Source organism: Lolium rigidum, chromosome 7 (genome assembly GCF_022539505.1).
Source record: "Lolium rigidum isolate FL_2022 chromosome 7, APGP_CSIRO_Lrig_0.1, whole genome shotgun sequence".
Taxonomy (NCBI): Eukaryota; Viridiplantae; Streptophyta; class Magnoliopsida; order Poales; family Poaceae; genus Lolium; species Lolium rigidum.
Window position 1 is genome coordinate 119,866,786 of NC_061514.1, and position 13,841 is coordinate 119,880,626.

Consider the following 13,841-nt stretch of genomic DNA (forward strand, 5'->3'; position numbering starts at 1 on the left):
TAACCTCGGGTACCTTATTCAGCAGGCCAATTCGGATGCCTATGTGTAAGGGTATATTGCCCCTATGTGTGGTTTTGGTAATTAATGACAACCCCTATGGACTAATGTTTTCATTGAGTTTATATGAAGGAATATTCCATAGGTACTACTTGTACTCCATGTGTTGGATTCAAGTATGGATGCCATGAAGATAAAGGTATACCTTGTGTATTGGCATCAAGATCATAGGTATAAAGATATATATGTGATATGATCAAGAAGAAGAAATGAAGATGGAGTTCTTATGTGGAACTCAATATTAGCCATGCTCGATCTTATGTGAGTATGAGAAGATACAAGGTTGAGTTGGGCAAGTTCAAGATGAGCATCTTGAGTGGATCACATGCTTGAAGCTTGCCGTCCATTTGGTGATAATGGACATGTGAAGATGTGCATCAATGGAGGTTTCCCATCATAGTGTATGGGGGAGCATTTGTGAGTCTTCACAAAGCAACATTGATCAAGTGAGGCATACCGGCTTGTATGGAGCTTGAAGAGCTATCATCAAGATCAAGCGGGATGCGCAAGGCAAAGGTATGGCTTTGCTAGGTTTTCATTTTACCGGTCTCAAGGTGGTTGATGGGAGACCGGATTATAGGATAGATAGCCGCACTATTAAGAGGGGCTTTCGGTTGGGTAACTTGATCACATCGTCTTAGGGAGCTCAATCCTTTGCATACTTTGCATATCCTTATTTGCTTCTTGGTGTTTCTCTATGTGAGGTTCTTGAGCTTGTTGCTAGCTTTACAACAAGCCCAAGTTCATCGAAAACGGAATCCGCATGCATCTTCTATTGTGTTTTCGAGTTTGGACGTCTTCACCGGTTCTTGACGGTGGGAGACTCCCTCTCTAAAATCATCTAAAATGTTCTGAGAGGAGTCTCCATATTTCGTTGTTATCTTTCCAACAAAATTGATTTCATGTCAATCGGAGTTCGGGAGCAATAGTTATTAAAGAAAAAAGGAAAGATGAGAAAAGAATATAAAGAAAAAGAGAAAAAGGGGAGGGAGCCGGCCGGCCGACCGGCCCAGCCACCGGCCCACCCGGTCCGCGACCGGATCCGGCGCTGGTGCCATCCGGGCCGCCTCCCGGGGCCTTTCGGCCCAAGTCCGGTCGCAGGCCCGGTCCGTGACCGGCCTGCCCGGCGCTGCCCCCGGTCCAACCGGGAATTTAACCGGGCCGCCACTCCGTCCGGCCCGCGCCCCCGTCGCGCCCCCGCGCGGCCTGCAGTCCGCGCCGCCCGGCGCTGCTGGGCCGCCGCCGCCCACGCGGCCCGGGCCGCTCTCCGCGCGGCTCGTGGCCTTCCCGCAGCCCAGCGCGCCACCAGGCCGCACCCGGTTGCTGGGCCGGTCGGACCGGGCCACCGACCGGGCTCCTCAGTGCCCAGGCCGGTCGGCCGGCCTGGCAACCGGCTGGGCTCTTTTTCAGGGCGTTTTTTATGCGTTTTTCACCCCGTTTCTTCCCCAACGGTTATTTCTTCTTCCCCCACTATAAATACCTTTCTCCTACCTTGAGACAATAGCTTCTTCCCTTTTCTCTCACCTCCATTGTTGCATTTGAAGAAGTTGCTCTCTCCCTTGATTCCTCCAACCATTCTTGCTCATATTTGAGGATTTGAGAGAGGAGATCTAGATCTACACTTCCACCAAACCATTTCTTCTCTAAGTGAGGGAATCTCTTGGGATCTAGATCTTGGAGTCTTTAATTGACTTTCCCCCTTGTTCTTCCTCTCCAATCTCATCCTAGCATTCGTTGCTTTGGTGGGATTTGAGTGTGAAGGACTTGAACATCTCCGGTGTTCTTGCTTTGCATCATTGCATAGTGTTGAGCTCTCCACCACGATTTGTTCGAGTGAGAGACCGTGAGCTTGTTACTCTTGGAGGGTGACCTCCTAGTTGGCTTGGCGGTTGGTGCTCCGGTGATCTCTTCAAGAAGATTGTGAAGAGGCCCGGGCTTCTCCTTCGTGGAGCTTGTGAAGTGGTTGTGGAGCTTGCCATCTCCGGAGCGGAGGAAAAGCTAACCATAAGGAAAGGGCCATTATCCTTCGTGGGTGTGGTTCGGAGAATAGGGTGAGCCTTCGTGGCGCGGGGAATCCTTCGTGGGACCTCCACTCCTCCAAACGTGACGTACCTTGTTGCAAAGCAAGGGAACACGGGAATACATCCTCGTCTCCGCGTGCCTCGATTATTTCTATACCCGAGCTCTCTTTCCTTGTGATAGCCATCGTGCTTGAAGTACATATATCTTGCTATCACTTGTGCTACATATATCTTGTGCCTATCTTGCTTAGCTCTAGTTGCTATTGTTACACTTAGTTGAGCTTAGCTATTTAGGGTCTGTGCTTGTAAACTAAACGATAGTTTAATTCCGCATTCTTACAAGACAAATCCGCAAGAATTTGTAATTGCCTATTCACCCCCCCCCCCTCTAGGCGACATCTCGATCTTTCACTATGTCACCCATCAACTCTAAAACATAAATTCCATATTAGACATAAATGGAAATTCTGTTTCCCTAGAAAACTTTGTTTTGTCTTTGTCTCCGTTTCCGCCCAAAAAATTCTGTTGTTATTTCCGTTTTGCAAAATTCTATTTTCATTTCAATATTTCCATTCCATTTTTCCCGTAAAAGTCAAAAACTTTCCGCTACACTTTTATCCCTAAGACCGGTGTAGGGATGAAAAAAGAGACAAGGAGGAAGAAACCGTGTTGTGCCACATTTGTTCTTATTTTTTCCGTGGAAAATAAAATAAAAAATACATAATCTCTACAATCAAAGACCAAAGCTTATATTGTGAGAAACATATATAGATTGAATACGTGCGAATGCCGAGAGGGATGCGAGTGTTCGCTGGATCCGAGAGAGCCATTGAATCAAACATTTAAGCAAACAACAAACCAAACTTCTACCATGACTCTGACGCGACTTCATGATTTACTCGGGAATAGGGGAAATCTCAAACCGTGGAATCCTCGTCAAAATGCATGAAAGGATTACGTGGTCTCTTATTTTGGAATGAGCCGCTTTGAAAGTTTGACTGTCATGTAATGAGCATACTAGTTGATTGTCCGTGCGTAGTGACGAAGCAAGGCGTAGCCTGTGTAGTCAAATAACTACATAGTTTGTTTTGACAAAACAAGTTAAAAGTGTGTAAGAAATACTAAAAATTCATACAAATACATGTATTTAACTGCACAATATTAAGATGATAACACAGGGTTGATGTCATGGCTCCGCCACAATCCGTGCGTTGCTACGGTCTAATAAAGTTACCATCATCACCCGACATCTCCTTGCTCACGATGACTACCTCCCACTTTTCAAACGTTTGTTCTCTTTGCACCTTTAAGGTAATGCACATGAAAATTGCATAGTCATGGGTTTTTGCGACCTCAATTTTATGTCACTTATGTTTAAGTACATCAGCGAAATATATGTATTTTACTTGTGAATATATATAGGGTGTCCTTGTTCTCATATAGATTTTCACATCTTTTTATAACAGATAATTTGTCTGGTAGAGATGCAAGCGACGGGAAAATCCATGTATGAAACGAATCTCGACGTACCAGAAAAAATAATAATTTTTCAGGACACACTAAAGACCAAACTCGTTGCTGCTAATACACCAGTGGATATGACCACTCTACCATCATGTATAGATAGAAAAAAGTATATGCTTCAAGTTAGTGTCATAACTAAAGATTGCGAACCTTATCAACCAGTGATCATATGGTGTCTATAACAAAGCTACTAAACAACAAATTCTTACCACTATCACTATTCACACAGTTGCTGAAATGTCACCAATTTTCATGACTGGAGATATCATAGGAATCATCAATATTTTCAGGTCCTCTTCTTTCATGCCAACCGAGGTGATCTTAGATACATTTCTTATTATGAATGCAATCAATTCTAGGCTGGTTGGTCAGCTACCATGACAAGATCCCCTTCCTTGTCACATGCCAATTTTTATTTGAAGACATGCACCTTGTGTAAAAAGAAATGGAAGTTCTGTTTCAGCTTCAAAAACACCATTCTGTTTTCATTTTCGTTTCCATTCCGCATAATTTCTTTTTCCTGAACTGGACATCTCAAAAGCTTTCGATTCCTTATCTTGGGCGTTCCTTTGTGAGGTGCTTCGTCAGCTGGGTTTTGGAGATAGGTGCTTGCGGTGGTTGGCCGTGCTTCTGTACATGGCCACAGTGAGGATTGTGGTCAATGGTGTGCCTGGAAAGTCGATCAGAGTCGCGTGTGGGCTAAGGCAGGGGGATCCCACTTCTCCACAGTTATTCGTTCTTGCCATGGAAATGCTGACGATGTGCATCGTCAAAGCCACATAAGCTGAATTTTTTGCTCCCTTGGTGGGGTGTTCGCCCAAGCAGCGCGTATCCATCTACACTGATGACGTTGCAATCTTCATCAAGCCGCAAGTTCAAGATACAGTGGTGATTAGAGAGTTGCTGAACATTTTCGGGGAAGCGTCTGAGCTGCGTATAAACTACAACAAAACAGCGGCAGTGTTGATAAGAGGGGAGGGCCTGGACAACATGACGGTGAAGCATATGTTGCGATGCGAAATCGGCGCGTTTCCTTGCAAGTACCTAGGCCTACAGTTAACCACCGGCCAGCTAAGGAAGGTGCACTGGCAACCTGTCTTGGACTGCATCTTGGCTACGCTTCCAGCTTGGCAGCGGGGTTTGATCATTAGATCGGGGAGGTTAATCCTGATCAAGGCCGTGGTGAGCGCGAGGCCATTTCACCAGCTCCTGGCAATGGAGGTCCCGGTATGGCTTTTAGAGGAAATTGATCGATGGACCAGGGCGTTTTTTTGGGCGGGGAAGGAGAAGGTTGCCGGTGGTCAATGTCTGGTCGCTTGGCAGAAGGTGTGCAAGCCACTTTGTTATGGTGGGTGATGACCCACAAGTATAGGGGGTGTATCGTAGTATCTTCGATAAGTAAGAATGTCGATCCCAACGAGGAGCAGAAGGTGTTGACAAGCAGTTTCGATGAAGGATTCACTGTAAATGCTCACGGACAAGTATTCGGGGGTTTTGATGTAACAGTTGAATAAAGTACGAGTATGTAAAGTGCGAGAGTGACAATTGCAGCGAGTGGCCCAATCCTTTTTAGCACAAAGGACAAGCCGGTTTGTTTACTTATAATGACCAAACGTTCTCGAGGACACACGGGATTTTAGTCTAATGCTTTCGCTACATACGGCTAATTAATCTTCATTGTTGTGATAAGTGTTGTGTGGGTGAACCTATGCTAATGTACCGCCCTTCCTAGGACTAATACATACTTGTGATTATACCCCTTGCAAGCATCCGCAACTACAAGAAAGTAATTAAGAATAAATCTAACCACAGACCTTAAACTCCGAGATCCTCGCGATCCCTCCCCGCATCGATATACCAACGGGGTTCGGGTTTCTGTCACTCCGGCAACCCCGCAATTAGCAAACGAATACAAGATGCATTCCCCTAGGCCCATAAATGGTGAAGTGTCATGTAGTCGACGTTCACATGACACCACTAGAAGAATAACACCACAACTTAAATATCACACCATTGAATATTACTCAACCATAGTTCACTACTAACATTTAGACTTCACCCATGTCCTCAAGAACTAAACGAACTACTCACGAGACATCATACGGAACATGATCGGAGGTGATATGATGATGAATAACAATCTGAACATAAACTTGGTTCAATGGTTTCACTCAATAGCATCAACAACAAGTAGAGATCGATACCGGGAGAGTTTCCCTATCAAACAATCAAGATCAAACCCAAATTGCTACGACGGTGACGGTGTCCAGCGGTGATGACGGCGGTGATGATGGTGGAGATGATGATGATGGTGATGGTGATGATGTCCAGCTCGATGACGGTGACGATGGCGTCGATTTCCCCTCCCGGAGGGAATTTCCCGGCGGATTCCTCGCCCGCCGGAGAGCTCTTTTCTCTCCGGTGTTCTCCGCCCCGCGAGGCGGGCTGTAACTCTTCGCGAGGTACCCCTTCCGGCTTAGGTTTTCGGGACGAAGGATTTCGCGAAGAAAAGGAGGCGAAAGGGGTCGTGGGCCCTCCACACCACGTGGCGGCGCGGCCGGGGCTTGGGCCGCGCCGCCCTAGGGTGTGGGCCCACCCTGGCTCCTCCTCGGCTCCTCCTTCTCGGCTTCCTTCGTCATCTTGAAAAATAGGATTTTTGGTATAATTTTCTTCCACAGGTGATCTTCCGAAATATTGCTTTCCGACGGTGCTTTTTCCAAGCAGAATCCTCGGCTCCGGTGCTTGATCCTCCAATAATGATGAAACATGCAAAATAGATGAAATAACATAAGTATTGTGTCCCAATATGAAATATATCAATGAATAACAGCAAATTATGATATAAAATAGAGATGCAAATTGGACGTATCAACTCCCCCCAAGCTTAGACTTCGCTTGTCCCCAAGCGAAACTGAACTCGATAGACATGACCACATGTTTATGGAGTGAAGAGTCGATAAATAAAATACGGACAAGAAGCATCATATTCATTCACACAGGACATTATAGTAAACAATCTCTTATAACTCATATTGAAACAAGTATAAGGTAATCACAAGTAAAGGTGCATAAGAAATCATCATTGGTGATGGCAAACTTCGTTCTTGGTCAGAGAACAATTAACAGATTATATTTATCTCATTGAGCAGCGCTCTCATACTAAAGTTTATAAGGCACAACTTGCATACTCAATCATAATGGTCCTCTCATGATCATTGATAACTTGCAAAGCTATATTCATTCGAGATAAAACTTGTACTAAACAAGGAAGAATAAAAGACATGATGAAGCAAATCACAATATAATGGTTTGATCACAACTACTCAAATGCTTGCTTGAGATGGAGGGAAATAGGTTTACCGACTCAACATAAAGTAAAAGACAGGCCCTTCGCAGAGGGAAGCAGGGATTAAATCATGTGCTAGAGCTCTTTCAGTTTTGAAATCATATAGAGATAATAAAAGTAACATTTTGAGAGGTGTTTGTTGTTGTCAACGATCGGTAGCGGGTACTCTAACCCCTTGCCGGACAACCTCCTAAGAGCGGCTCCCATAATATTTTCATTTTGTGTGGCACTCCTTCCAACCTTTCTTTCACAAACCATGGCTAACCGAATCCTCGGGTGCCCGCCAACAATCTCATACCATGAAGGAGCGCCTTTTTATTTTAGCTTTATGATGATGATGACACTCCCCCAACCTTTGCTTACACAAGCCATGGCTAACCGAATCCTTCGGGTGCCGTCCATCAATCACATACCATGGAGGAGTGTCTATTTAGTTTAATTAATTTGGGACTGGGAATCCCATTGCCATCTCTTTTTGCAAAATTATTGGATAAGCGGATGAAGCCACTAGTCCATTGGTGGAAGTTGCCCAACAAGATTGAAAGATAAAACACCACATACTTCCTCATGAGCTATGAAACATTGACACAAATAAGAGATACTAAGTTTTGAATTGTTTAAAGGTAGCACATGAAGTATTTACTTGGAATGGCAGAAAATACCATGTAATAGGTAGGTATGGTGGACACAAATGACATAGGTTTGGTTGAAGGTTTGGATGCACGAGAAGTATTCCTTCTCGGCACGGGTCTTTGGCTAGCAAGGTTAATTAGCAAGCATAAGAGTCGAGGGAAACAAACAAATATACATGTTATAGAAACAATCATGCATCTTCCTTGTAAGCACAAACAATCTTAACTTCAGAATAATAAGCTATGAGCTAACAAGAAAGACAATGAAACATCTACATGTATTTCTCTTTTCTATTTAAACCTCAAAGTGTTGTTGTTATTGACCAATGCTAAGTTTGCCAAAACCAAATAGATTTATTCAATGCTCCCAAAGTGATACCTATACTAACAACAAGACGAATCATATAGTAGAGAATGCAAACTAAAATAAGATGTGCAATATGTAAATGATAAGACTTCTCATTAATATTCCATATCGATAACTCACACCAAGGGATACATAGACAACTAAAGGAGAGATACTTCCAAACGCAACCCATCTCATATGATAACTTCCCTACTCATGATATGACACTACTTGACAATAAAAGTAAAAGGTAGTGATGATGTGATACCGCGGCACTCCCCCAAGCTTGGAACAAACCAAGGGGATGCCAATACCGATGATGAATTACTCCTGCGGAGATGGTGGTGATGAATTCTTCCCGAGCTTCTTAATAAGCTCCTTCGTCTTCGCTTCTCAGCTTGATAATTCCGCACTAAGATTCGAAGAGATTCATTGTTATCCGAAGTTGGCGATGACGACCTTGTGACGCGAATCGAGTGGTATTCAATCAATCTTCGGAGACGGCAGTTCTCCTCCTGGAGTATCTCCACTTCTCTTCTCGAGCCCGATATTGATCACAAAACTCATCGGTAACCCGTAGAACTTCTTCCATCATGGGGAAGGAGTCGAGGCTAAGAGCGGGTGGTAAAGGTCCCCGCAGGTTATGAGAAAAAGAACGTCGAGTGTCAACGGATCCCACCAAGATTTGCTTGCTCCCTCCGGCTTGCTGCTCTTGTCTTGATGGCACCTCCTTCACTTCTTCCTCCGAAAGCCCCTTGCCCTTGTTGTTGGAGGCCATGGTGCTTCTAGACTAAAAACAGATCCTGGCAGAAACAGCTCGAAACAAAACACGTCGAGAACACGATATACGGACCTCCAGGAGTCCGGGGGATTATATAGCAAAAATTTTCTCGACAAACGGAAAGTACCAGATCGAACCGTAGTCTGGAAAGGGCGACGGGGCGGCCAGACCATAGGTCGGCGCGGGCCCAGGTCAGGCCGCGCCGGCCTATGGTGCCACGCCCTCGTGCGTCCTTTCCACTCCGTTTCGAACTCGTAATTTCTCATATTTTCCAAAAACAGCAAAAATATAGTTCGGAAAATAAATTGCGTACTTTTCATTACCAGTATCGTTACCTATTCAAAGTCGAGTTCGGCGGACTCGTCAATTTGTCCTTTGATGAAAGCTTCCGGTGTTTCCACTTGAATAATATCAACATCAACATTATAAGAATCACCCGAGATATAATGCTTGAGTCTTTGTCCATTCACCACTTGCGTAGCATTGCCTTGGAGAGAGCTAATCTTGATTGCTCCCGAGCGATACACCTCCTCGACAACATATGGTCCTTCCCATTTCGAGAGTAATTTCCCCGCAAAGAATCTGAGACGAGACCGATACAATAGGACTTTATCCCCAATATTAAACTCTCTTTTGATGATCCTCCTATCATGCCATTTTTTAACTTTTTCTTTAAAGAGTTTAGCATTTTCATAAGATTCACTTCTCCATTCATCTAGAGAACTCAATTGTAACAACCTCTTATCACCTGGCAAGTTTAGGATCTTTATTTAATTCTCTAACAGACCCAATAAGCTTTGTGCTCTAGTTCTAAAGGTAAATGACAAGCTTTCCCATAAACCATTTTATAAGGTGACATTCCCATGGGATTTTTATAAGCAGTTCTATAAGCCCAAAGTGCATCCTTCAATTTACTAGCCCAATTCTTTTCCGGTTTTATTAACGGTCTTTTGCAAAATAGATTTAATCTCTCTATTTGATAATTCTACTTGACCACTAGTTTGAGGATGATAAGCAGAAGCAATTCTATGATTAATACCATACTTAGCAAGAGTTTTTCTAAAACCTCCATGAATAAAGTGAGAACCTCCATCAGCTCATAATATATCTAGGCACTCCAAATCTAGGAAAAATAATATCTAAAAGCATTCTTAAAGAGGTCTCACCATCAAGCACTTTTTGTAGGTATAGCTTCCACCCATTTAGTAACATAATCAACAAGCAACAAGTATATGAGTGTTACCTTCGAAGACTGGAAAAGGTCCCATGAAGTCAAATCCCCAACAATCAAACGGTTCAATAACAAGAGTATAATTCATTGGCATTTCATTGCGTCCGGAGATATTACCAACCCTTTGGCATTCATCACAAGATAAAATAAACTTTCTCGCATCCTTGAAGAGAGTTGGCCAATAAAAACCTGATTGCAAAACCTTTTGCGCGGTTCTTTCTCCGGCGTGATGTCCTCCATAAGCACTACCATGACATTTACTCAATATCTCTTGTTGTTCATATTCGGGGACACATCTTCGCATAATACCATCCACTCCTTCTTTATATAAGTGTGGGTCATCCCGAAATAATGCCTCAAATCATAAAAGAATTTCCTCCTTTGCTGAGCTGAAAAGGTTGGAGGCAAGTACTTGGAAACAATAAAGTTAGCATAATCAAGCATACCAAGGACTGTCTCGCGAGCTCACCTTTATTACAGCCAATTGTTCATTTGGAAAACTATCATTAACAGGAACAGGATCATAAGCAATATTTTCCAATCTAGACAAATTATCGACAACAGGATTATCGGCACCTTTCCTATCTACAATATGTAAATCAAATTCTTGCAACTGAAGTACCCATCTAATAAGCCTCGGCTTAGCATCTTTCTTTGTCATAAGGTATCTAATTGCAAAGCATGATCAAGTATGAATAGTAACTTTTGAATCAACAATATAAGATCTGAATTTATCACAAGCAAAGACTACAGCTAATAATTCTTTTTCAGTTGTAGCATAATTTCTTTGAGCAACGTCAAGGGTTTTACTAGCATAATGAATAACATTCAGCTTTTTATCTACTCGTTGTCCAAGAACAACGCCTACAAAGAAAATCACTAGCATCACACATAATTTCAAATGGTAAATTCCAAGTCGGGGTTCAACTATAGGAGCAGTTGTTAAGGCTTTCTTAAGAGTTTCAAAAGCTTCCTTACAATCATCATCAAAAACAAATGGTACATCTTTTTGAAGAAGATTAGTAAGAGGCTTTGAAATCTTGGAGAAATCTTTAATAAATCTCCTATAAAACCCAAGCATGACCAAGAACACTACGGATACCTTTAACATCCCTCGGATAGGGCATCTTCTCAATTGCTTCAACTTTAGCTCTATCAACTTCAATACCTCTCTCGAAATTTTATGTCCCAATACAATTCCTTCATTAACCATAAAGTGGCATTTCTCCCAATTAAGAACAAGGTTAGTCTCTTCACATCTCTCGCAAAACTTTATCAAGGTTTCGCAAGCAACTATCAAAAGAATTCCCATAAACGGAAAAATCATCCATGAATACCTCTACAATACTTTCACAAAAACCATGAAAAATAGCAGACATGCATCTTTGAAAGGTAGCAGGAGCATTACATAAACCAAAAGGCATACGCCTATAAGCATAAGTTCCATAGGGACAAGTAAAGGTGGTTTTCTCTTGATCTTTAGCTTTAACAAGCAATTTGTGAAAACCCGTAATATCCATCAAGAAAGCAAAAATGAGTATTTTTAGACAATCTTTCTAGCATTTGATCAATAAATGGTAAAGGGTAATGATCTTTCTTAGTAACTTTATTAACTTTTCGAAAATCAATGCACATTCTATACCCTACAACTACTCTTTGAGGAATGAGCTCATCATTATCATTAGGCACAACAGATCATACCTCCTTTCTTGGGAACGCAATGCACAGGACTAACCCATCTACTATCAGCAATAGGATATATAATACCGGCTTCAAGAAGTCGTAATACCTCATTCCTTACCACTTCCTTCATCTTCGGAATTAGACGACGCCGAGGTTCAACAACGAGGCTTTGCATCATCTTCCATATTAATAGCATGTTGGCAAATAGATGGAGAAATCCCCTTTAAATCGTCAAGAGTGTAGCCAATAGCTCCTCGGTGTTTCTTCAATATTCCCAATAACCTTTCTTCTTCAAACTCCGAAAGCTTAGAACTAATAATAACAGGATATATTTTCTTATCATCAATATGAGCATATTTAAGATTATCGAGTAAAGGCTTTAAATCAAAAACAGGATCTTCCTTTGGTGGCGGTGTTGTACCCAAATCTTCCACCGGTAAATCATGCTTGAGAATAGGTTGGCGAAGAAAAATTTCCTCAAGTTCATCTCTTTCTTTCCTAAAAATTTCACTCTCGCTATCCTCCAAATGTTGCTGCAAAGGATTGTTAGGAACAAGAACAATAGATGCACATTGCTCCATTTTAAAATCATTACTAGGCAAATCAGCTTTATAAGGAGTTTTAGTAAATTTAGAGAAGTTAAACTCATAAGATTCACCAGCAAATTTAGTCAAAATTTTCTCTTTCTTGCAATCTATAATAGCTCCACAAGTATTTAGAAAAGGTCTACCAAAAATAATAGGACAATAATCACTAGCAGCAGAACCAAGTACCAAAAAGTCAGCAGGATATTTAATCTTACCGCATAAGACTTCCACATCTCGAACAATACCAATTGGTGAAATAGTTTCTCTATTAGCCAGCTGAATGACCACATCAATATCTTCAAGTTCACAAGAATCAATTTCGTGCATAATCTCCGTGTAAAGCTCATACGGAATAGCACTAACACTTGCACCAATATCACATAATCCATAATAGAAATGATCACCAATTTTAACAGACATCATAGGAACACTAGCTTGTTTGGGTTTATTAGGATGTGAAACAATATTAGAAGCATCTTCACAGAAAATAATATGACCATCCTCCACATTTTCGAGTCACAAGATCTTTAACTATTGCAACAACGAAGTTCAACTTTTATTTGTTCTTCAGGTTCTACAGGTTTCTTTTCACTTTTATGAACCGCACTATTTATAACAGAGTACTCCTTCATTTTAGCAGGGAAAGGAGTTTTTTCAATATAAACTTCAGGAATAACATGCTCAGCAGTTTCAACTACAGCACATTTATTAATAGATGAATCAATTTTATCTTTATACGGTTCATGATACTTATCAAAATTCTTCTTTGGCAATTCATAATGAGAGGCAAAAGCTTTATAAAGATTTACAACGACTTGAGAATCAAGACCATATGTAGCACTCATATTACGAAATAAATCAAGTATCCATAAAAGCTTCAATGCATTTATAATCATAAATTATACCTGATTCTCTATCCTTGTCGTTCTCCCATCCTTCAGTATTTTCTTGGATTCGATCAAGAAGGTCCCTTTTAAACTCTTCTTTATTGCGTGTAAATGATCCAGAACATGAAGTATCCAGACAAGGTCTTGTCTTGAAAAGAAAGTCTTGCATAGAAATTATCAATAATAACATTACCAGGAAGCTCATGAATGGGGCATTTGAGCATCAAAGACTTCAATCTCCCCCACGCTTGGGCAATACTCTCTCCATCATGAGGCCAAAAATTATATATGCGATTCCGATCCTTATGAATTTCACTTGGAGGATAGAACTTAGAATAAAACCGGGGCACAATATCATTCCATTCAAGAGAATCCCCATTATCCAAGTAATTTATACCAATGCGCCGCCTTACCGGACAGCGATAAGGAGAATAATTTCTTCCTCACTTCATCCATAGCAATACCTGCACATTTGAATAACCCGCATAATTCATGCAAAAACAAGTAAATGATCACCGGGGTGGACAGTTCCATCCCCTTCATAGCGGTTATCCATAACACGTTCAATAATTTTCATAGGTATTTTATATGGTATTACTTCCTCACCTGGCGCCTCATCTACTACCGTTGCAGTAGTAGTAGATTTCCCAAATAGAAAATGAAGAGAAGATCTCTCCATAATGACTTATAGCAACAGGCAGAAATAAAATCAGCACAACAAGTAAAGGTTTTCCTTACCAATCCCA